The sequence below is a fragment of the Pantherophis guttatus genome, chromosome 11, assembly GCF_059756535.1.
Source record: "Pantherophis guttatus breed Tessera chromosome 11, ASM5975653v1, whole genome shotgun sequence".
Taxonomy (NCBI): Eukaryota; Metazoa; Chordata; class Lepidosauria; order Squamata; family Colubridae; genus Pantherophis; species Pantherophis guttatus.
This window is the reverse complement of record NC_142073.1, coordinates 19,839,322-19,863,721: the sequence shown is the minus strand read 5'-3', so window position 1 is coordinate 19,863,721 and position 24,400 is coordinate 19,839,322. Positions and strand designations below refer to the sequence as shown.

Genomic DNA, 24,400 nt, shown 5'->3' with positions numbered 1-24,400 from the left:
AAGATGTGAAGTTTCCGAAAGATGCCCTAATTAATTCATGAGCCATGAGCCGAACTTCAAAAGAAATACAGTCATTTATTAGGAGCACCATTTTGGTAATATTCGGATGCAGTTAGAACTAATCCCACGTAGATTTACGTTCCCCTATGACCCTGTCTCTCCCCTCTGCCGAAACCTACCTCTGATTGGAAGGGATCTGTGAGATCTTCTAGTCCAATCCCCTATTCAAGCAGGAGTCCCTATTCCAAGTGGCTATCCAATCTCCTTAAAAACCTCCAGCGATGGAGCATTCACAACTCCTGGAGGCAAAGCTGTTCCATTGATTAATTGTTCTCACTCTCAGAAAATTTCTCCTTATTTCTAGATTTTTGGATCTCTCCTTGATAAGTTTCCATCCGTTGCTTCTTGTCCTGCCTTCAGGTGCTTCGGAAATTAGGTTGTCTCCATGACAGCCTCTCATATATTGCAATTAATAGTTGCCTCATTGTTTTATTGTCGTAGGATCTGGGGGTGGGGAGAAATGCCAGCACCTCATTTGAAGAATAAAATGGTCTGTTCTTTACAAAAATCACTTTCCTGTTGACCTCAGCCAAAAAACAAACCAAGACCGGCTTTAAGTCATTGTGTCTGATCTGCAGCCAAATGCCAAAGGAGAAATTTTTCCATGCTGAAATTAAGATCATAAAAAAGTATGCACGATGCTTGTCATTATTTTAATATCTCTCTCTCTCTCTTTTTTTTTTTTTAAAAAAAACAACCTTTTGGTATACTTGCTGTCGTCTGCTTTATTGTCTTCATCACTGAATGTTTTTAACTTTCGTACTTTATCATTTTAATGCCTAATGCCATAAATGCTCTGGAGATAAAAATCATACTTTCATTAATTCGTTCAACGGAATGAATTACTTGAATGTGACTTTCGGGTGCAAAGGCCCATAAACTTTGGATAATGAAATGGATTTAGAGCTCTGAGCTGGAATTCAAGTGGATGTGAATTTCAGTATAATATAATGTTATGGAACAGAGGGGGAGAATTAGCACTTGTTCCCAGCATCTGAGGGCAGGACAAGAAGCAATGGATGGAAACTAATCAAGGAGAGATCCAACCTAGAGCTAAGCAGAAACAGTGAGAACAATTAATCAGTGGAATGACTTCCTTCAGAAGTTGTGGGTGCTCAACACTGTTAGAACGTAGAAAAAAATAATTGTTTTAATAATGTTCCAGAAGAGACACAGAGTTTTCTTAAAATTTGAACTTGGTGATTGAATTAAGAAATCCTCGTAGAGGTTTCAATCAAACGACTGTCCTTGGCCTCCTTTTTATTCTTTGACAATAGGTTCTAGGTTCTATCATATCGCAAGACCTAAAATGGACACCCAACATCAAAAACATCACCAAAAAAGCACAACAAAGAATGTTCTTTCTGCCCAAACTCAGGAAGCTCAAACTGCCGAAGGAGCTGCTAATCAAGTTCTACAGAGGAATGATTGAGTCTGTCATCTGCACCCCTATAACTGTCTGGTTTGCCTCTGCAACCAACAAGGCAGACACAGACTTCAGAGGATCATTAGAATTGCAGAAAAAACAATGGCTACCAACCTGCCTTCCATGGAGGACCTGTATACTGCACGAGTCAAAAAGAGGGCTGTGAAAATATTGACAGACCCCTCGCATAAATTGCTTCAACTCCTACCCTCAAAACGACGCTATAGAGCACTGCACACCAAGACAATTAGACATGAACAGTTTTTTCCCGAACGCCATCCCTCTGCTAAACAAATAATCCCCTCAACACTGTCAAACTATTTACTAAGTCTGCACTACTATTAATCTTCTCATCGTTCCCATCACCCATCTTCTTCCACTTATGACTGCATGACTGTAACTTTGTTGCTTGTATCCTTACGATTTATATTGATATTGTTTCCTAGTATGATTTGATTGCTTATTTGTACTCTATGACTATCATTAAGTGTTGTACCATATGATTCTTAATGAATGTATCTTTTATTTTTACGTACACTGAGAGCATATGCACCAAAGATAAATTCCTTGTGTGTCCACTCGCACTTTTTTTTTTTAATTTGATTTATATGCCGCCCTTCTCCGGAGACTCAGGGCGGCTTACAATGCATTAAGCAATAGCCTTCATACTTTTGTATATTTATACAAAGTCAGCTTATTGCCCCCACAAACTGGGTCCTCAATTTACCTACCTTAGAAAGGATGGAAGGCTGAGTCAACCTTGAGCCTGGTGAGATTCGAACTTACAGTAATTGCAGACAGCTGGTGTTAATCACAATGCTATCAGTCTGCTGAGCCACCAGGACCTTGGCCAATAAAGAATTCTATTCTATTCTATTCTATTCTATTCTGTTCTGTTCTGTTCTGTTCTGTTCTGTTCTGTTCTGTTCTGTTCTGTTCTGTTCTGTTCTGTCCTGTCCTGTCCTGTCCTGTCTTGTCCTGTCTTTGCCTTTGAATACTAAATTCAAAGGAGTAAATTTGCACTGGGCATGAGGCACAGTTCCATGACAGTACGAAGCTGGGTTATCAACCCCTTGCAATCTTTAATTCACCAACCCCAAAATATCTTAGCAAGTTTGGGTGTTCTTGCCACAGTGGGAGGCACCTGCTCCATTCAAAAACATTCCTTGCCTTCTTCTCATCTCAAGGACGCATCCAAACGAGGAAAGAGATTGTAAAGGGATAAACCCCGTTCCGAAAACCGCAAGGCAAGGCTGGAGGGAATAAAGAAAGTGGAGTTGCAAAGAGAAAGTCATTTTCCTTCCTAGTTGGAAGCATGAATGCGCGTTCTAATTTTAGAAGGCAGCCAGGTTTAATATTTATAACACATACTTTCAATCAGCTGCTTCATTTCCGTTTTCAGGCAACAGGTTGTTTTCATAATGAAGCTTTGTGCAGGCAGAATGTAAAGTTAGCAAAGAAAGAGGAATCAGATTCAACGGGGTGATATTTATTTATTTAGTTATTTAAGGAATTGTACGACTGCCCATCGTAAGTAGCTCACAACACGTGACTTGGGCCACAGTGCGTCAACTGAACAATATGTTTTGTAAGGTTGGACTGTTCTCTTTGATACTGTTCATTTTACTTTCAGATTAAATGGGGCTTCAACAGCCTGATTAATGACATTGTGGAAATAATTTGATTATTAAAAGATTAGAAGAAAAGGAGGTCAACCTGTTCTCCAAAGCACCTGAAGGCAGGACAAGAAACAATGGATGGAAACTAAGCCAGGAACGAAGCAACCTAGAACTAAGGAAGAATTTCCTGACAGTGAGAACAGTTGATCATTGGAACAGCTTGCCTCCAGAAGTTGAGGTTACTCCAACACTGGAGGCTTTTAATTTTAATTTAATTTAATTTAATTTAATTTCCAATTTATATACTGCCCTTCTCCCTGAGGACTCAGGGCGGTGTACAGCCAAGATTAAAAAAAAAAAACATAGAATACAAATATTAAAAAACATTTAAAAATATATATAAGAAGAGATTGGATAGTCATTTGTCCGGAGTAGAGTTTCCTGCTTGAATGGGGAGGGTTGGACTAACAGATAGAAAATGTTTCACTTAGCAACAGAAATTTGGGGCTCGATTGTGGTCATAAGTCGAGGACTACCTGTGCAGCTGAATATCTTTTAACCCTGAACAGTTTAATTGGGAATTGATTTGGATGGAATCAAAGAGATAGAAAGGATGAAAACTAATCAAGGAGAGAAGTAACCTGGAATTGAGGGGAAACTTCCTAACAGTGAGGATAATTAACCAGTGGAACAGCTGGCCTCCAGACATTGTGGGTGCTTCATCACTGGAGGTTTTTAAGAAGAGGCTGTGTGAAGTTTCCGAAAGATGCCCTGATTAATTCATGAGCCATGAGCTGAACTTCAAAAGAAATACAGTCATTTATTAGGAGCACCATTTCGGCAATATTCAGATGCAGTTAGAACTAATCCCACGTAGATTTACATTCCCCTATGGCCCTGTCTCTCCCCTCCTCTCTGGCCATGTCATAAATCACATTCTCCAATTAACCACTTTGGCTGGCTGTGAAATCCAACACCCTCCTTCTGATTACGGTCAGGAAGAATGTATGGAATGCACTTCAGTTAGGGAAATCAATCAGCTCTATCAGTTCTCCCTCCCTCCTGCTCATGGCAACTTGAAAGCTTTGCAAGTTGACAGGCTGGACAGTCCTTTGTCTGAAATGGTATAGGATCTCCTGCTTGAGCAGGGGGCTGGACTAGAAGACCTCCAAGGTCCCTTCCAGCTCTATTCTGATTCTGATTTAATTTAATTTAAATTAATTAATTCAATTTATATGCCACCCCTCTCCGAAGACTCAGGTATTCTGATATTTAATTTGCCAAAAAAAAAAAAAAATCAGATAAAGACCAAATGAACCAAGACCAATACAAATGTTGAATAAATCACATTTTTAATCCTATCAGCGAACATTTCCTTGTGAGGCATCCCATAAATACCTCACTCAGTGTTTACCTCTTTTGCACCTGTTTTTTCAAAGTATGTAAATGCAACCAGCTGCCCAATGCTGTATTGGCATTCATTAATTTTCTCCAAATTGGATTGTTTTTGGAAATAACGCTCCTTCACGTCGCCAAAAGGATATGGCAACACGACAGTATCGCTGAGAGCAAATAAATCTCCTCCAGAACAAACATTTAGTCCTCATTCTGAATTAGCTTTGTTGGCTTTTGTGAGATCATCGTTCAGGCAAATCGCCGGACAATTTACTTAATTCCAGAAAAAGAGAGAGGGGGGAGGGGAGGGAGAGGGAGAGAGAGAGAAAGTGAATCTGGAACCTTTATTTAAATTGTTCTTGTCAATTAGCAGCACTTAAAAATATAAACATCAGATTCCATTAACACTAAGAGCTGTTTTGTGTAGCTCACCCAACTCGGAGACAATTTAAGTAAGGTTTCAATTAAATCAACTTCCAGCAATGCACAAGTTAAAACTTGAATTCACATGGTTGGGATTCATCCTGCTGCTGTGTTTTATAGGAGAAAACATCAGTTGGTTAGGACAAGTGAAAAAAGGCAGAATCATTGTTTCTGCCATTCCCTTCCCGAGGATATTAAAAAAAAAAAACAATTCCATAGCTCAACCTTGGCACTTGTTGAGATGGGCAGCTAGAAAAAAATCAAATGAATGAATGAATGAATGAATGAAGAAAGGCGAAAGGGAAGCAGTATGCTGCCTCCCATATTGGGGTAAACCAGGTGCTTCGACAGAAAAAACACTTAATCTCTCCCCTGGTTCAGCTGATAAAGGGAGGAGAACTTGTGGCTCAGAGGTTAATACAACTGCCTATTATGCAGGCAGCCCAAGTTTGAATCCGAGTAAGGATATAGCTAGCTGATGAGAGCTAAATAGATATATACTAGTCTCCCTCTTCAATTCCCAGAATTCCCCAACCAGCAGTTTGGCTGGGGAATTCTGGGAGTTGAAGTCCACATAACTTCAAGCTACCAAGATTGAGAAATACTGATTTAGAGGGCTAAGGAATATTAATAAACCTATAAGATACAAAGGACAAACATGAACTCTGGGCACCAAGGACTATTGAACAAATCTCTGAAAAGGAACCAGGATTGTGAAATGATGGTTTAAGATAATTCTTTAACTTTCAAGGTTCGGGGATGGAATCTAAAGGAGTGAGAATATTTCCTGTGTACGGTTAGGGTGAGATTTTTTTTTTCCTTTGGGATGTCTTTTTTTTTTTTGGTTTTGGGAGGGGAGGATCTCAATTCTATTCGTGGTCCCAGAGCCATCATGGTCTTTGTAGTCCTTCTGTCATTATCTCAGTTGCCCCTGAGCATCCTGACCAAGCATTTGGTATAGTACTCGACACAATCAAATGCTTTCCTGCATTATCCAATCTCATGGATATTCTAATTTACATAACTCTGTATAAATAGTGTCAGCTTTGGAAGCCATATTAGCCCCGGAAGTTTCCACGCTGCCACCTTCTTGGGTGTGGGAAAGTAGGAGGCGGGATTTAGTAGAGGAAATGTATTTAAGCAAAATAGCATTCTTTCTTTCGGTCAAGGTCAGGACAATCCTGCATCTGGAGAAGGAGTGGTTGGAGTGATGTCTCGAGATGGGATGGATGCTGATTGGAGCATGTGACGGACTGTTGAGTGAGGGGATGGTTTTAGGGGTTTTGCTTTACTGACGGAAAACCCGACCTCTCAGATTCGGGTTTTCCCAGATGTGCCAGTATACCTACTCTAATAAATGGAACTTTGAGAAAATGCTTGTCTTGGAGTTTGTAATTGGAGTTGGGGTTTTCTGGAACGCTGACATATAGCATTTGGGAGCTACAGGTAGTCCTTGACTTACAACCATTCGTTTAAGGAGAGAGGGAGGGAGGGAGAGAGACTTCCAAGCAAGCTGATTAAATACCTTTGGGTGCACGGAGATGCCTGTGTTTTGTTTAAGATATAATTTTTCAAGCTTTGCTATTTTATACTTGATTTGATTTTACTTACCATCGTCCATTGCATTATCCACATTTGTCCATTCGCTATTTAATTTGGCATAATGAAAGAGACTCTTCCTTTTTAAATGAAAAGTTTGTTGTCATTTATTTAAACACCCAATGTGAAGAACTGCTACATTTTGCAGCTAAGACTTCTCTGAAAACAGACTGCATTCCCACTTCAAAAGCCTTCTCTAGAGTGGTTGTAAAAGCATCCGGAAAGGAAATAAAACATCTGAAAAGTATTTGTTACGTAACTCAATCTTCTTATTTCCTAGTAAGCTCAAAGAAACACACACGACAATTTTCTGGGCTGCCTTACATTCGACGCTTTCCAAATGCATATTGAACTCGGAGACTATTTGGTCTAGAGCTCTTAAAATATATTGTAAAGCTTGCTAACAAAGTGTCTGATCTCTACAGATTGAGAAATAAATGCAAAATTCTGTTCAAATTCAAAGCCAATACAAGCTCACCAAGCAAATCTCTCCTTTATCAAAAAGGGTGGGGGGGAAATCAGAATGATAAAATATTGGCGTAAAACACAGATGGTTCTTAGGAACAGCAGATTTTCTTAAAATATTTCTAATCTCCCTTACTTGCTCATCCACTGTTCGATGATTAGTTTTGTAATTAATGCAGGTAGTAATTATGTTCATGCTCTTTGTCATTTCTTAGCACGTCTCTTGTTATTATAGAATTGCCCTGTTTTGAATGTTAAAGCAGGAAAAGTATTCCAAATAATGCAAAGTTTCTGGTTTTACATAAATGCCACCAGCAGAATTTCTACAGAACTGGAATTAAACTGGAACAGAGTTAACCGGTAGCAAAAATCCTATAATTATTAAACAATGGAGCTGCCTGAGACGGTTGAGTTGCAAAAAAAAAAAAAAAAAAAAAAAAAAAAATTTAGGCACCAAATTCCATAGCCCTAAAGATTTCTTAGTTTCTATGCTATGTTCTTAGCATATTTTTCTGTGACTGCTGTTTCCTGCTCTGTTCAAATATTATTATTATTAGCAGCACAAATTAAAATATAATCTTTGCAGCAGGTGCCTGTTTTCTGTTTTTCTTTCTGGAATATTTAGTAATGTTTCTACCCTTGGTCTTCTGTCCTCCTTTTGTGAACCAAAACAAATTTAGCAATTATTTTCCTCAATTATTTTTTCACAACATTCAGCTTGTAAACATACGGAATATCTAAAAATCAGTTTCCTCCCCCTCCCCCTCTTTGAACTTCAACTTTTCCTTCAACTCTTCTTCCTCTTCTTCCTCTACCTCTTTCTCCTCCTCTTCCTCCTCCTTCTTCCCCTCTTTCAACTACAACTTTTCCTTCAACTCTTCTTCCTCCTCCTCCTCTTCCTCCTCCTCCTCCAACTTCATATTTTCCTTCAACTTCAACTCTTCTTCCTCCTCTTCCTCTTCCTCTTCCTCGACCTCTTCCTCCTCCTCCTCCTCCCTCTCTTTCAACTTCAACTTCTCCTTCAACTCTTCTTCCTCCTCTTTCTCCTCCTCCTTCCCCTCCTTCAACTTCAACTTTTCCTTCAACTCTTCTTCCTCCTCCTCCTCCTCTTTCTCCTCCTCCTCCAACTTCATCTTTTCCTTCAACTTCAACTTTTCCTTCAACTTCAACTCTTCTTCCTCCTCTTCCTCTACCTCTTCCTCCTCTTTCTCCTCCTCCTTCAACTTCAACTTTTCCTTCAACTTCAACTTTTCCTTCAACTTCAACTCTTCTTCCTCCTCTTCCTCTACCTCTTCCTCCTCTTTCTCCTCCTCCTTCAACTTCAACTTTTCCTTCAACTCATCTTCCTCCTCCTCCAATTTCATCTTTTCCTTCAACTTTAACTTTCCCTTCCACTTCAACTCTTCCTCCTCCTCCTCCTCCTCCTCCTCCCCTCCTCCTCCTCCCCTCCTCCTCCTCCTCCTCCTCCTCCCTTTTCTTTAAGAGAGGCCTCATTAGTGTTCTTGCTGGAAGGCACATTTGGTACAAAGGATCGAGACACTAATCAGGAATATCCTGTGTATAAAGAGGCAGGGAAGTTAAAGTATTAAAACATGGGTTGCAATGTTGCAACACAGATTTTACATTTACATACTTGCATACCGTACTATATTGTGTGACTTACTATTCATTTTTCTTTTTTTCTTTTGCCATCAGCAAGTTGGCCCACGTCTTAGTAGGGACATGCACCTCAGCCTCTAAGTTTAATTCTTATCCAGTACGCCAAATTAGCTCTCACAAGAACTGAAGGAAGTTAAGATCAGATAATTTCCCTGGCTGAGTTATTTAAACTCTCCACTGGACCATCAAAATCATGACTATCTTTGTAGAATATTGGTGTTGTTTATTTGTTTAATTTATTATCCTCATTTCCAATAACAATGAACTCTAACAAATGAACGCCAAGCCTGCTGGAAGTGAATTCGAGATATCTACACGTTTGCCAAGCTTGCAGATATGCAGACGTTTTAAAAATATTCAAAGCCGAAAGACACCGACCGTCATTAATTCCTTGTCACAACTTTATCAGCCTGCTTTAAGATATTCCGATCTTGCAAAAATCCTGTGTCTTCCGGATGATGCCTCAATGTTTTTTTCCCCCCTTCTCCTTCTCCATCTTTTTACCTTTCATGCTGTGCTTTTATGCTTTGTCTTCTAAAAAAATCAATCTGAGAGCAACATTATTTTCACCCCAGCACATAGAATATTTTTAGCCCAAAAGCAGTTTAAAAAAAAGGGGTCAAATCAATCAATCAATCAATCAATCAATCAATCAGATAATGAAAAGAAACCAAGATGTTCTGGGGGAAACTCTTTAAAAGGTTTGCCCACTGGAGGAATGTCTCTGTAAAACACAGCCAAAAATCTGACTGACTGCAGAAACTACAACAGTACGGAGCCAGCACAACAGGGGTATCAGGTCAATGAATTCCCTTCTCTGCAAGTTTACTTTCTTCCCAGAGAGAATACAGGTGGTCCTTGACTTAACAACCATTCATTTAGTGACTGTTTAACATTACAACAGCACCAGGGGCAATGGTGGGTTGCCTCTGGTTCGGACCGGTTCTATAGAATCAGTAGTAAAACAGGTGGGAGGTTCCACCCACCGACCCTGACGTCATCAGAATGCTTCTGCGCATGTGCAAGGCCCTGTCGTGAACCGGTAGTAAAGGTAAGTAGAACCCATCCCTGACCAGGGGTGGGTTTCACATATTGTTGCTACTGGGTTGCCATGTGCGTGCTCGCTTCGCTCGTGCACACGTGCCTTCCGTGCATATGCCCGGCCTTCCATGCATGCACGTTGCTTGCACACACGCCTTCCATGTGTGCACCCGGCCTCGAAAACATGGCTAATAGGATGGCATTACATCTGGGCGGGTGGGTGGATTCTCCCTAACCAGTCTGAACCAGCTGAATATCACCTCTGAGCAGCACTAAAGAAAGTGACTTAGGACTGGTCCTTGGACTTGCAACCATCCCAGCAAACCATGGCCACATGTGTCAGGGTTTCAAGTAATCGATCCATTGCAAGGAAAAACTCTGAGACAAGCGGACTCCTCAAAGAATAGCTTTATTGGAAATATCATATTGGCACATATCTGGTGAAAACCAACTTTGAAGGGTCCCTTGGTTTTCACCTAATTAAAAGTGAAAGTTTCTACACACACCCCAGGGGTGGAATCCAGCAGGTTCTGACAGGTTCTAAAGAACCGGTAGCGGAAATTTTGAGTAGTTCAGAGAACCGGCAAATACTACCTCTGGCTGGCCCCAAAGCGGGGAGGGAATGGAGATTTTGCAATATCCTTCCTCCAGGAGTGGGGTGGGAATGGAGATTTTGCAGTATCCTTCCCCTGCCATGCCCGCCACACCACGCCCACCAAGCCACGCCCACAGAACCGGTAGTTAAAAAATTTGGATTTCACCACTGCCCACCCATCCCAAACAATCAGTCACATGGCCCAATCAAGGCAGCATCCGCTGGTCTGGTGACATCACTCCTCCTTTATTTTGACTACACAGCCCCAAGTATCTCTAATCCCCCCCTTCCTATCCCTCAGCTCTAGTGTGGCAGCACTGAAGCTCCAAGATGGCTTCGGCCAGGCATAACATAATCAAGATGTAGGTGCTTGGCAACCACATTTATTTTTGATGGTTGCAGCCTTATACAATGAACACTTGCAGGAACTGGGCCTGGCTAGTCTAGTGAAGAGAAGGACCAGGGGAGACAGGATAGCAGTCTTCCAATATTTGAGGGGCTGCCCCAGAGAAGAAGGGGTCAAGCTATTTTCCAAGGCACCCGAAGGCCAGACAAGGAATAACGGATGGAAACTGATCAAGGAGAGATTCAACCCAGAAATAAGGAGGAACTTTCTGACAGTGAGAACAATCAACCCATGGAACAGAAGTTGCCTTCGGAAGTTGTGGGAGCTTCATCACTGGAGGCTTTCAAGAAGGGACTGGACTGCCATCTGTCAGAAATGGTGTAGGGTCTCCTGCTTGGACGGGGGTTTGGACTAGATGACCTACAACGTTCTCTCCAACTCTGTTAATCTGTTATGGGTTTATGCGATCACCATTCGCAACCTTCCCAGCCGGGTTCTGATGAGAAAAGTCAGTGGGCAAAGCCAGATTTTGCTTAATGATGGCAATATTTACTTAAAAACCACAGCGATTTGCTTAGTAACCATCGGAAAAAAACCCCTCATAAAATCAAGGGCAGTTCAGTTAAGAACCGCCTTGCTTAGCAACCAACATTCTGTGGTCCCAATTGCAGTTGTACGTTGAGGACTACCTTTAAAAACACCTTGAAGGGACAAAGGTATACAGTACATGGAAAAATCCGGAGCCATCTGTTCATTTAATCTTTTAACAATTGTGCACGAAAGATTCTGTAAAAACCGTGCAACCTTTGCACTCATTTAGATAAAGCCAATATTATAAGGGCCTTAAGAGATTAAGAGACCCGGTCGAGCACAGAAAGGATATTAAAATAAATGGCTTGATTGACTGGAGTTTGAAAAAAAAAAGAAGTTCCGAAGAAGGAAGTACTGTATGTGCAAAGTATAAAAACAGACACTGCGGAAACTCAAATATTAAATGTTAATATGCAAATGGCAGCATTTGATCAAATCAACCTGTGCTTTGTGGGATTGTGCGCTCTCTCTCTCTCTCTCTCTCTCTCTCTCACACACACACACACACACACACGCACACATCACACCTCATGGAAAACGTGCTTGGTTTTAATTTCATGGCATTTGTCTCTCTCGAGTTATCCCACGGGGGAAGAGGGTTGGCATGGAAACTGTAGCCTTTATGAATGCTTGAGTCTTCTGTTCTTTCAACAGTCTTCTGATTCTTTGGAGTTGGCTGAAGATCTTGGTATACCTTCAGAAGAGCACTAGGTTTTTGTAAACTCACACCCAGGAAGCAGAAAACCGAACTGCCCTGGTCCATATCAAGCTAAGCATTGACATAGTGCCTGGTTATTTATTTATTTATTATTTATTTTATTTTATTATATTTCTCCTGCGGGACTCAGGGCGGTGTACAGCCAGGATAAAACATAGCATATAAAATTTTAAAACATTTTAAAAAACAATTAAATAATTTTGGCCCAAATTTAAAACAACCCAATTAAAACCGAATTCGATTAAAAAACTGAGAGGATGGGATCAAGCCAGCCCAGCTAGATGGAACAAGTGTGTCTTCAGGGCCCGACGAAAAGTCCGGAGGTCTGATATCGTGCGTATCTCAGGGGGCAGGTCATTCCAGAGGGCAGGTGCTGCCACAGAGAAGGCTCTCCCCCTGGAGGTCGCCAGCCGGCACTGTCTGGCCGACGGCACCCTGAGGAGGCCCTCTCGGTGCGAGCGAACCAGTCGGTGGGAGGCTATTGGCGGCAGAAGGCGGTCTCGCAAATACCCCGGCCCTAAGCCATGGAGCGCTTTAAAGGTGGTCACCAACACCTTGAAGTGCACCTGGAAGACCACAGGAAGCCAGTGCAGCTCGCGCAGGAGAGGTGTTATATGTGAGCACCCCGTCGCTCCCATAATCCCCCACGCAGCCGCATTCTGGGCCAACTGCAGCCTCCGGGTGCACCCCAAGGGGAGCCCCATGTAGAGAGCATTGCAGTAGTCCAGGCAGATTTGCTTGCACCTGATAAACAGGTGAGGGTTTTTTTGTAGAGCAAAGCCTCAGATGCACTTAAACAACAACAACAAAACAACAAGGACCCCAAGCGATCTCCTCTTTTAATAAAAATAGACTGCTAGAAGAGGAATCCCTAAACCTTTTCTTCAACTGGGCACCTTCCCATTCAGTTGAGGCTTCCCCATTTCTGGAACCATGTTAAACTTTAAAGAGCACTGATGAAGTTCCCTAATTAGGATAATGAAATGCCTGGAAAGTTCAGGAAAAACAAGCAAGCTCAAAGAGTATTGAGGACCCCTCATTTCTACCCTAAACTACAAATATTCTCCTTTATTAGTACAATTTTAATGCCACAATAAGGGACGTGGTAGCTCAGTGGATAAGACGCTGAGCATGTCGATCGAAAGGTCGGCAGTTCAGCGGTTTGAATCCCTAGTGCTGCGTAATGGGGTGAGCTCCCGTTACCTGTCCCAGCTTTTGCCAACCTAGCAGTTCGAAAGCACGTACAAAAAAAATGCAAGTAGAAAAATAGGGACCACCTTTGGTGGGAAAGTAACAGCTTTCCATGCGCCTTTGGTGATGAGTCATGCTGGCCACATGACCAGGGTGTTGTGGCCCGCCAGCGGCCTGCGCGGATCATGGCTGATCCCGACAACGAGAAGGCTGGTGTGTCACGCCAGCAGCCTGCGTAGCCGGCGCTCGCGTTGGACAGCGAGGAGGCTGAAGAGGATGTGGTGCCAGAGGCAGAGACTCAGCCAGGGCTTTCAGAACCTCCAGAGGCTCCTTCAAGTGGAGAGAGCGAAGTGGAGGAGCCTCTCCTCAATGCTCGAGCACACAGAGCAACGCCAAAAGGCAGGAGTGGCTACTCAGGAGAAGGAGGTCTCCTCGAGAGTAAGGCTTGAGGATAATTGGCCACTCCCTTAGCCTATTTAAGTCACATGCCGTTAGTAAGTTTCTTGCTGGAAACAACTTGTAATTATCATCAGAGCATTTTTGGAAAAGTCTTATCGTATCTTGTTTTCTGGGCAGGTTGCCAACCTTTGCCGGACTTTGGTTTATTCTTGCTACTTAATAAATTTGATAAGGACCGTTGGTGTGTGTCAATATCTTCGGGAATCCAGAGTTGGGGCAGAACACAGGGAGACCTCTTTGGACAGTGCTGGCTATTCGGCTTTGAAACGGAGATGAGTACCAGCCCATAGAGTCAGGAACGACTAGCACGTACAGTATGTGCGAGGGGAACCTTTACCTTTAATACCACCATGGACTCCTGCAAATCTTTCCTACCAAGAAATCTGAAATGAATGTGGAATTTCACTTTAAGGGTCCATCAACAAGAAATCTGGTGCCACTAATCTGCCTCAAAGAGAAGGTACCAAGAAACTTTCTAAAAACCAGTTACGGGCAGGTGAAAACTATGTGAATTACCTAGGCTAAACAATCTGGTTCCAGATTTTTTTTCCCCAGAGCAAAGGGATTTAAAACATCCCTCATTTCTCTGCATATTATACAGGTATTGTATGACTGCAATGGAGCCCGCTTATTATGGGCATAGATCACGAGGGCCATAAAGGAGTTAATCATGAAACTGATCCAATTTTACCACCCTTTCTTTTTGCAGCGGTCGTTAAGCAAATCAATGCTGATTTTTGGCAAAAAGTCGTAAATCACAGTCACATGACGAGAGGATGTCATACACAGTGGATTTGATTGTTGAGCGTTACTTAATTACAGGAGAAGGCAATTATGGACAACTAACTTCACAACCAGATCACAAATACCTTTTGCGGGGTCCGTTGTAATTTGGATCAGTTTTTTTTTTATTGAAAAGTTTTACAAAAAAGAAATACAAATTTTTCCCCCCATGTTCCCCCCACCCTTTCCCCCCCTTCATCCCACCCTCCCCCCCCCCCGGCTTCCCAGAGCAAAATACAAGGTATTTCATTTAATCAAACATAAACTAGATTAATCTACTTATCCTCAAAGTACTGCCTCCCCCACTGAAACCTTAACTCCACTACAAATAACCAAATACTTCTAATACTAACATTCATTCATAAGCTATTTGATATTTTCTTGTCTGATACTTATTTTGAATATAATCAATCCATCTTCTCCATTCCGATACGTATCTTTCTTGCGTGTAGTCCTTCAAATACGCCGAGATTTGCGCCATTTCTGCTAGGTTTGTTACTTTCAATATCCACTCTTCAATAGTAGGCAAAGAGTCCTTCTTCCAATATTGAATTTGGATCAGTTTTAAGCAGTGGTGGAATTCAATTTTTTTTTACTACCGGTTCTGTGGGCGTGGCTTGGTGGGTGTGGCTTTGTGGGCGTAGCAGGGGAAGGATACTGCAAAATCTCCAGGAGAAGGATATTGCAAAATCCCCATTCCCTCCCCACTCCAGGGGAAGGATACTGCAAAATCCCCATTCCCTCCTCACTCCTGGGGGAAGGATATTGCAAAATCCCCATTCCCACCCCACTCTGGGGCCAGCCAGAGGTGGTATTTGCCAGTTCTCAGAACTACTCAAAATTTCCGCTGCCGGTTCTCCCGAACCTGCTGGATTTCACCCCTGGTTTTAAGTCAGCGATAACACACAAAATTCTGCTGGAGAGAACTAACTGTTCAGTTTTCTAGACCTCATTACAATCACTTCTTGACTGAATTATTTGAAAGCCCGACTGTTGATTACCCACTAGATGGTGCCCCTTATGCAATAACACAATCCACTTGAACAATCTCCACAAAAACCTGATTGTGATTGTTCTGTTTCCTTGTTTTGAGTCATGCCTTTTTTCGCCGTATGATTTCCTGACCTGAGGAAGCGGGTGAAAACATTTTTGAACAATCAAAACATCACACAAAGTGGAAGAGGAATATTGCTTCTTTGTGTATTTGTTTACATTCTCTCTCTCTCTCTCTCTCTCTCTCTCTCTCTCTCTCTCTCTCTCTCTCTCTCTCTCTCTCTCTCTCTCTCTCTCTCTCTCTCTCTCTCTCTGACACAGAGATGACAAAGATGCTTACAAAATAAATCCTCAACCTTAGTTGTGCTAATTAAATATTGTTTTCCTTTATGAACCAACCAACTTTATGATTGAGTTATCATTAGAGTAAAAATGAGCCTGCCTCCGAGCCCTTAATTCAGAGTGAATTTGCCCCAGAGCTTACCATTCAAAAAAAGAGAGGCGAATATCTTTCTTTGCGTGTATTTAAACCGTAACTCTATTTAAATACAGCTTTGTGACAATTAGCTGCAGAGGATTAATCCAAGATACATTCAAAGACAATATCTGTTTGAAGATTAATTATGGGCCTGCCTTAGACAGAGAACGGACATGGAAACTCTTCCAGTTTCCTGCACACGTGTAGTCCTGTTTTGGCACTTGGTGCTGAAAAGATCTGCCAACATTGACATAAGGACTTCTTAGAAGTTGTGGGTATAATTTAAGAGACTTCTTGGAAGTAGTAGGCATTTCTTAAGAACTTCTTGGAAGTAGTGGGTATTACATGGGGATCTTCTAAAAGCATCAGCCAAGGGAGACAAATTTTAGGTTGGTTCTTGCAGAGACTAGTTTTGTGCCTTAGCCCAAGGGTCTCCAATCTTGGCCCCTTTAAGACTCGTGGACTTCAACTCCCAGAATTCCCCAGCCAGCTTTAAGTCCACAAGTCTTAAAAGGGCCAAGGTTGGAGACTCTTGCTTTGGCCAAATGAATGCTAGCCTATTTATTGGTTCGATTTATTGGTTCAATTTATTTATTGGTTGGATTTATATGCCGCCCTTTTCCAGAGACTCAGGGCGGCTTACAATGCGTTAAGCAATAGCCTTCATACTTTTGTATATACCTGCTTAGTAGGGCTTTTGGCCCCCCTCAAGCGGTGTTCTTTTTTTATACAAAGTCAGGTTATTAAACCCACAAACCAGGTCCTCATTTTACCTACCTTGGAAGGATGGAAGGATGAGTCAACCTTGAGCCTGGTGAGATTTGAACTTGCAGTAATTGCAGGCAGCTGGTGTTACTTAACAGTGCTTTAGTCTGCTGCGCCACCAAGGCTCTTTTGAGACAAACCATGCTACTACACAGGACCCTCCTTCCCATAGATCTCTCACTTAAAACCACGACACAGCCTTCATTCACCCACTAATGGTTGTATGTCAATATCTTTCTCAGCCACCTTTAATTGCTAAAGCAGTTTGAATGACAAGAATACAACATTTAGATCAAAGCAATTAAGGGACGAGGAAGAAAGGCAACTCAATACAAAAACCTGGAAGAAAAGCAATTAACTGAGTAGCATGTATTGCTCGATAGACCGAAACCACTTCTGCCTGACCCAGCCTTCGGAAAAATGAAAATACAAAGCCAGCAGGTTAAACAACTAATTTGGAGATTTGGAGAGGGGCGGTGTTTATTTTAGATTTTTTTTTCCCCTTCCAAAAGCCTCACAGGCTAGATTCAACTGTAAATATTTACAGTAGGGGCCTGCTCTTAGGAAAGAGCATCATTAAAAATAAATCTTAGGGGGGGCAAAAAAACAAGCAGTAATTTGAGATTCCTACTTTTGCATTCTGGCAAAGTCTCTTTTGAAACATGATTGCAGGCGAAGAAACAAATGGCTACCTTTGAATTACTTATCTTTCATGAGTCATCGGTTCTACCTCTAGAACTTCTAGAACACCAGTCCCTAAGAGGAGGGGATAAATACCCTTCCCATATGCTTCCAAACCAAAACTTTCATTTCCCCCACAACCAGTCTTTAAAGTCAATTTAACGAAAGCGAATCGGCTTCAGAACCTTTTTCTAAAGGAGAAGAGAATGTTGATAAAACACTAAGAATATTTGTAGCTCAGGGTTGAAATGAGGGGTCCTTGGTCAGTGGTGGGATTCAGATCATTTAACAACCGGTTCTCTGCCCTAATGACCAGCTAGATAGATGTGGCTGGGTGGTCATGTGACTGGGTGGGCGTGACCAACTCTACATCACTCATGTCAAGGAGCACCTCATCTCACCCAGCCTCTCCTTGCCATGCCCAGTCCTGCCTTGCCCCTCCCCTCCCAGCCACACCTTATCACACCCAGCTACTCGCCCCGCCACCCAGCTGGGCAAGTGAGTGGTGAGGTGAGCAGGTGAGTGGTGAGGTGAGGAGTGGCTGGGAGGGGAGAGGTGAGGTGGGGCCAGGTGCGGAGAGGCACACTATTCAGCTGGTTTGCCGAACAGCACAAAAAGTTAACTACCGGTTCTACCAAACATGTGCGAACCGGCTGAAACCCACCACTGTCCTTGCTGCTCTCTGAGCTTTCTTGCAGATGTTTCATTATCAACCCAGGTAATATCATCAGTGCACTGAAAGTGTTACCTAGGTTGGTAATGAAACGTCTGCAAGAAAACTGAAGTGGGCTGATCCGTTGGGGAATTTTTACATTGAAATAATTTTAATAAATTTGAATTGGATTTTAATTTTTTATGTCATTTTCGAATTGTTGAATGTTTTCTTTTGTAAGCCGCCCTGAGTCATTCGGGAGAATGGCGGCATATAAATGACATAAATAAATAAATAAATAAATAAATAAATAAATAAATAAATAAATAAATAAGGAGCCTTGGTAGTACAGTGGTCTAAAGCACCCTGTTATTAAGACCAGCTGCCTGCAATTACTGCAGGTTCGAATCTCGCCAGGCTCAAGGTTGACTCAGCCTTCCATCCTTTCTAAGGTAGGTAAATTGAGGACCCAGTTGTGGGGCAATAAGCTAACTTTGTATAAATATACAAAAAGTATGAAGGCTATTGCTTAACGCATTGTAAGCCGCCCTGAGTCTCCGGAGAAGGGCGGCATATAAATCAAAATAAAAAATATATAAATATAAATAAATAAATAAATAAATAAATAAATAAATAAATAAATAAATAAATAAATAAAACCACCAAGCTCAGAGAACATCAAGGATTCCTCTGATAAAACACTGTGGGTAAAAAAAATTCAAAACAAATTATTTACAATCAAAATTATTATAAAAGAAAAGAGGAATTCTTGTTGCTATGGCCAAGGACTGCCTATGAAACTTTTCCCCCTCTTTTTTCCATTTCTCGGTAGACTCCCTAACTTCTCACATACTGTCCCAAAGGTGCTTTTTCAAGAGGCAACTGGACTTCTGGTTTTTCTTTGAAGACATTTCGCTTCTCATCCAAGAAGCTTCTTTAGCTCTGTTTCAGCTTCTTGGATGAGAAGCGAAATGTCTTCAAAGAAAACCCAGAAAGTCCAGTTGCCTTTTGAAAAAGCACCTTTGGGACAACCATGACCTATAAACCTATAGAATCCCTATAGATATTTAGCTTCTCACATACTGTATCATCCGATCTGAGAGAAAATTTCTAAAAGCAAAACCGTCAACTGTCCTTTCTCACAAACCATGGAGATTTAGGTTAATGATTGCTAGTTAGTCCTCAGAAAAATACTTGCATTGGCATCCTTTGGTCTCCAAAGACTATGGTATCGTGCTCTGGAAAGAGGTCCTAAAACAGCATCTACTGTGACTAAAAAGGCCAATTTGAGAGTGGCAATCCCTTCCACACTAAGGGAAGATACATTCTGTCCCTTGCCCAGCTTCCAGATTTCGCTGGTTCCGGGACGGCCTCTTTGCCTCGGCCTGCCGAACAAGCGTCTCTTCGAATTGGAGAAGGCCATGCTGCGTCTTTAGCCTCCAAGCTGAACGATCGGAGGTCAAGGTTTCCCAGTTGTTAGTGTCCATTCCCAGGGCCTTTAGGTCCCTCTTGCAGATACCCTTATATCGCAGCTGTGGTCTCCCTCTGAGGCGCTTTCCCTGCACTAATTCTCCATACAGGAGATCTTTCGGAATTGGACCACCAGCCATTCTCACGACATGCCCCAGACTGTGTAGACGTCGCTGTTTCAATAGTGTATACATGCTAGAAATTCCAGCACATTCCAAGACTGCGCTATTTGAAACTTTGTCCTGCCAGGTGATGCTAAGAATACGTTGGAGACAGCGCATATGAAAGGTGTTCAACTTTCTCTCCTGCCGTGCGTAGAAGGTCCAAGACTCATTGCAGTACAAGAGTACTGAATTTATCAGAAAAATAAATTCTATGAATAAGAGGCACTGTGTTAGCAAGGAGTTTAAGTAAATAATTGCAGTTCTTGTCCAGTAGATCCAAAAACAAGAACCTAGAAGATTAAACCATCCTGTTTAGGGAACATTTAGCTAAACTTCTGGACTGAACTAACTTAACATAGAGTTAGAATCAAATAATGACTAAATGCAGCTGTTTCCCTCAGTCCTTCATGTGGGAGAACTTCCAAAATGAGGAAATTATAAATTATAGAACAAGACGACCTACATGATGTTCTGTACTATTTTCCCCCCATAAGGTCAATGACACTTCAAATATGAGATATTTTTTATATTTTTCTCCTTTTGCAGAAAATCATATATTCGAATGCTACCCAGTTGAGGGTAGTTCTTGTAAAACATTTCACAGGTAGCATTTTGGAATTCCAGCAAACGCAAGAAATATTATTATTAGTCCAAGTTACTCACCTAGGAAACCAATCTTCTCTTTTAGGATCTCTGTTTTTAAGCCTCCGTTCCACTTTTCCACCGTTGGCAGAAGTTTGCAGAAATTCCTTTCCTGAAACAAGGTTTTCATAAATCAGCATTTAAAGACAGACCAATGAGCAAAATCGACTTGTTCCCTCCCCGACTGCTCACTCTGAGTGTTGAGTATGTTGGATTATGTCCCAGTTTGAACTTGAGAATAATTATGCATCTCTATGTGAGGGTTTTTTGTGATCCATGTCTGTATTTATTTCCTTATCCAAAACTTGTCTGAATCACATCATTTTCACTAGGTTTCGGGAAGCATTTCAGCCATATTTCAGTTACAGGTAGTCCTCAACATACAACCACAATGGGGATCAGAATTTCTGTTGCTAGGTGAGTTGTGTCCAATTTTATAAACTTTTTTTTTTTTGCCACAAAAACACACACACTGAGGATCATTCTTCTTTGTATGCTGGGACATTTTAAAACTCCGACAAATATCTTGCATTTGTACACAAACATACCCAAAGAGAAAGGCATACACAGAGCACATTTTCAAATAAAATGCAAATCACACATTTATCTCCCATTAAGTATATGTCTTGTCAGACTTAAGTTAAAAATTGTCAGACTTTTTTAACTTTGAAAAACAGGAGAGGACAAATGGGGAAGATACCATGCGGTGAAATGAAGAATTATGCAAAACCCAAAATAAGGTGTAATCCATGAGATTTGCCCCAAATATTCATTGCATTCTAGGAGGAACAGAAGAAAATTGAGCTAAAAACAGATCGCTTTTATGTATAATTTTCTTTTAGCATAAAAGGTTTATTTTCTTCTTAAGTACATGAAGAATTTGTTCACTAAAATGTACGGTTGTTAAAACTTTAGATTCAAAAGGGCACACTCTAAGTTAAACACAACCCAAACACAGTGGTACATCAGTACTCATCGTTAATTATTTCCGGGAAGCACAATGAGTACAAGAAACTATGAGTACCAAACAAATATTTTCCTTAAAGAATAATGTAGTAAGTCACAAGGCAGCCAACACCAACAAAATCTAGCTTGTGCATCAAGTATCAAACAAACGCATCATTTAACCACCCCGTAATCCCTTGCAGGGTGAAGTCTGGGCAACTGAATGGAGCTAGTAGAGCATTTAATGGCTGGATGCCTTTCCTGTCGCCAATGCAGAGTTTTGTTCAGCAGATATATTCTCATTGTGCGCAGAGAGAGAAATATCTACCTCTACCTAGGATCGAACTCACAGCCTCCTGATTTTGAGGCGAGAGCTCCACCTCTAGGCCACCGCACCACCCTATCAAATAAACGATGAATACTGGGACAAAAATTCTTGCAGCAAAATTCGTTGAGTACCAAATTCGATGAGTTTCAAAGCAATTGAGTACCAAGGTATATGTGTCCCAGGATAAAGTTAGAGGATCCAATCCTGCAATTCGGACTTTCACATGTCTTTCACATTCTGGAGACAGAGAAGTTCCCTGAAGATGGGCTTCAGCACGAGTCCGAAAGCTCGGAAGAATAAATCTTTGGTCCCAGGGACTGACCTGAGATTGGATCCTACAACCCCTAAATTCTAATTGTCCCTATATAATCTTTGATGGTAGTATTTTCAAAACTTTCTTCTTTCTTATATGGAACTGCTGCATCTTTCAGGCTCTATTTATACAACATACTAACTGTGATTAACCCAACATAGTTTGCTGGACTAACCAAATTGCTCAGACTTCCAACCATTCGACAATATCACAGGGTAAGTGCGAGCGGTTGCAGCCAGGCACAGAAAAACACTGGAAAGGAGAGGCAACCTAAACAATCCCAACTTAAGTTTATTTATTGTTACTTATATATCAAATTTAGAAACTGCCCATTCTGACACACACAGAGAGGTGGAATTCAGCCAGTTCGCACCAATTCGGGCGAACCGGTAGTAGCGACCTGTGGGTGGGGCCATGGTGGGCCCGCCCACCTGCCAGGGTGCAATCCCATCCTATATCGCTGTGGTTTTGACACCGCATGCACGCACAGATGGCGTGCGCGAGCGAATTGCCATGTTGTTTGACGTTGCATGAATGTGTGGACAGTGTACACGGGTGCGAAGCGAGCTGACAAACACATACACATGTCTCTCTCACTTGGCTACTTCTACATCAAAGAAGTCCACTCTACCATCAGAATCTCTCTGACGTTCCTCTTTCATCCAACTCAAAGAAGCAGGAGATTTCTCCAAGGCATTCAGTTGTAACTTTGGTTACGATGATTTTGTAACTTAGCTCTTCTTTCGCTACGGCTAAAAAGGTCTTCATTTTTCAGTAGATTTGGAAATGTCACCCATTTTTTCTTTGCTGTCGGAACAGGGGACACAGCTCAGGCCCAACCTCCTTAAAGCCTCTTTGAAAGTTTCAGCATGTTGGACTTTCTCTGAACCATGGATGAGGGACAAAGCCAGAGGTGCTATTCAGCAGGTTCTGACCAGTTCTGGAGAACCGGTAGCGGAAATTTTGAGTAGTTTGAAGAACCAGTAAATACCACCTCTGACTGGCCCTGCCCCCATCTATTCTCTGCCTCCTGAGTCCCAGCTGATTGGGAGGAAATGGGGATTTTGTATAACCTTCCCCTGGAGTGGAGTGGGAATGGAGATTTCATAGTATCCTTCCCCTGCCAAGCCCACCAAGCCAAACTATGTCATGCCCACAGAACCGGTAGCAAAAAAATTTGAATCCCACCACTGGACAAAGCTTAGACAATCTCTAACCAGACCTGAAAGCAGAGAACTGAGGTAGCTCTCCATTAGTTTTAGGACTGTGTGAGAAGAAGAATTTCATTTCTACAGGTTCTACATTTAGGCAAGAAAAACAAAACGCACAGGTACAGTATATCTGGTACCTTGCTCAATATGAGAGGGATCTGTGAGTCCTAGTGGACAACCATTTAAATATGAGCCAGCCGTGTGCAGCAGCTGCCAAAAAAGCCAACACAGTTCTAGGCTGCATAAACAGAGGGATAGAATCAAGATCACATGAAGTGTTAATACCACTTCGTAATGCCTTGGTAAGGCCACACTTGGAATCCTGCATCCAGTTTTGGTCGCCACGATGTAAAAAAGATGTGGAGACTCTAGAAAGAGTGCAGAGAAAAGCAACAAAGATGATTAGGGGACTGGAGGCTAAAACATATGAAGAATGGTTTCAGGAGCTGGGTATGTGAGAAGTTTCCGAAAGATGCCCTAATTAATTCATGAGCCATGAGCCAAACTTCAAAAGAAATACAGTCATTTATTAGGAGCACCATTTCGGCAATATTCGGATGCAATTAGAACTAATCCCACGTAGATTTACATTCCCCTATGACCCTGTCTCTCCCCTCCTCTCTGGCCATGTCATAAATCACATTCTCCAATTAACCACTTTGGCTGGCTGTGAAATCCAACACCCTCCTTCTGATTACGGTCAGGAAGAATGTATGGAATGCACTTCAATTAGGGAAATCAATCAGCTCTATCAGTTCTCCCTCCCTCCTGCTCATGGCAACTTGAAAGCTTTGCAAGTTGACAGTATGTTTAATGAAAAGAAGGACTAGGGGAGACATGATAGCTGTGTTCCAATATCTCACGGGCTGCCACAAAGAAGAGGGAGTCAAGCTATTCTCCAAAGCACCTGAGGATAGGACAAGAAGCAATGGGTGGAAACTAATCAAGGAGAGAAGCAACTTAGAACTAAGGAGGAATTTTCTGACAGTTAGAACAATTAATCCATGGAACAACTTGCCTTCAGAAGTTGTGGGTGCTCCAACACTGGAAGTTTTTAAGAAGAGATTGGATAACCATTTGTCTGAAGTGGTGTAGGGTTTCCTGCCTAAGCAGGGGGTTGGACTAGAAGACCTCCAAGGTCCCTTCCAACTTTGTTATTCTATTCTATTCATACGAATTTATAAAAGACTAATTGAAAACTCAAGTGCTGAACGTGAAATGGGTTAATTAAAAGCCAATCATGGCAGATCTGAGGGAGGTTTCCCCTGGATTGGAAGAACTGCCTCCCTTTCTTGGTTTTTGAAGTATCACTAGATGTGCTTCTACTTAACAGCATGGCTATTTGCCAAAGCTTGGCCTTTTTAAAGCCACATTTTTCTCCTCCTTAT

General features: G+C 41.8%; 1 protein-coding gene across 1 annotated transcript in view; it reads right to left on the bottom strand.

Moving 5' to 3' along the window:
* SMPD3 (sphingomyelin phosphodiesterase 3) overlaps positions 1-24,400 on the bottom strand; it is a 197,878-nt gene that overhangs the window by 106,729 nt on the left and 66,749 nt on the right. Inside the window, exon 2 of the mRNA XM_034425443.2 lies at positions 20,237-20,327. The gene's annotated coding sequence lies outside the window, so the exon portion shown is untranslated. The remainder of the gene's footprint in view (positions 1-20,236; positions 20,328-24,400) is intronic.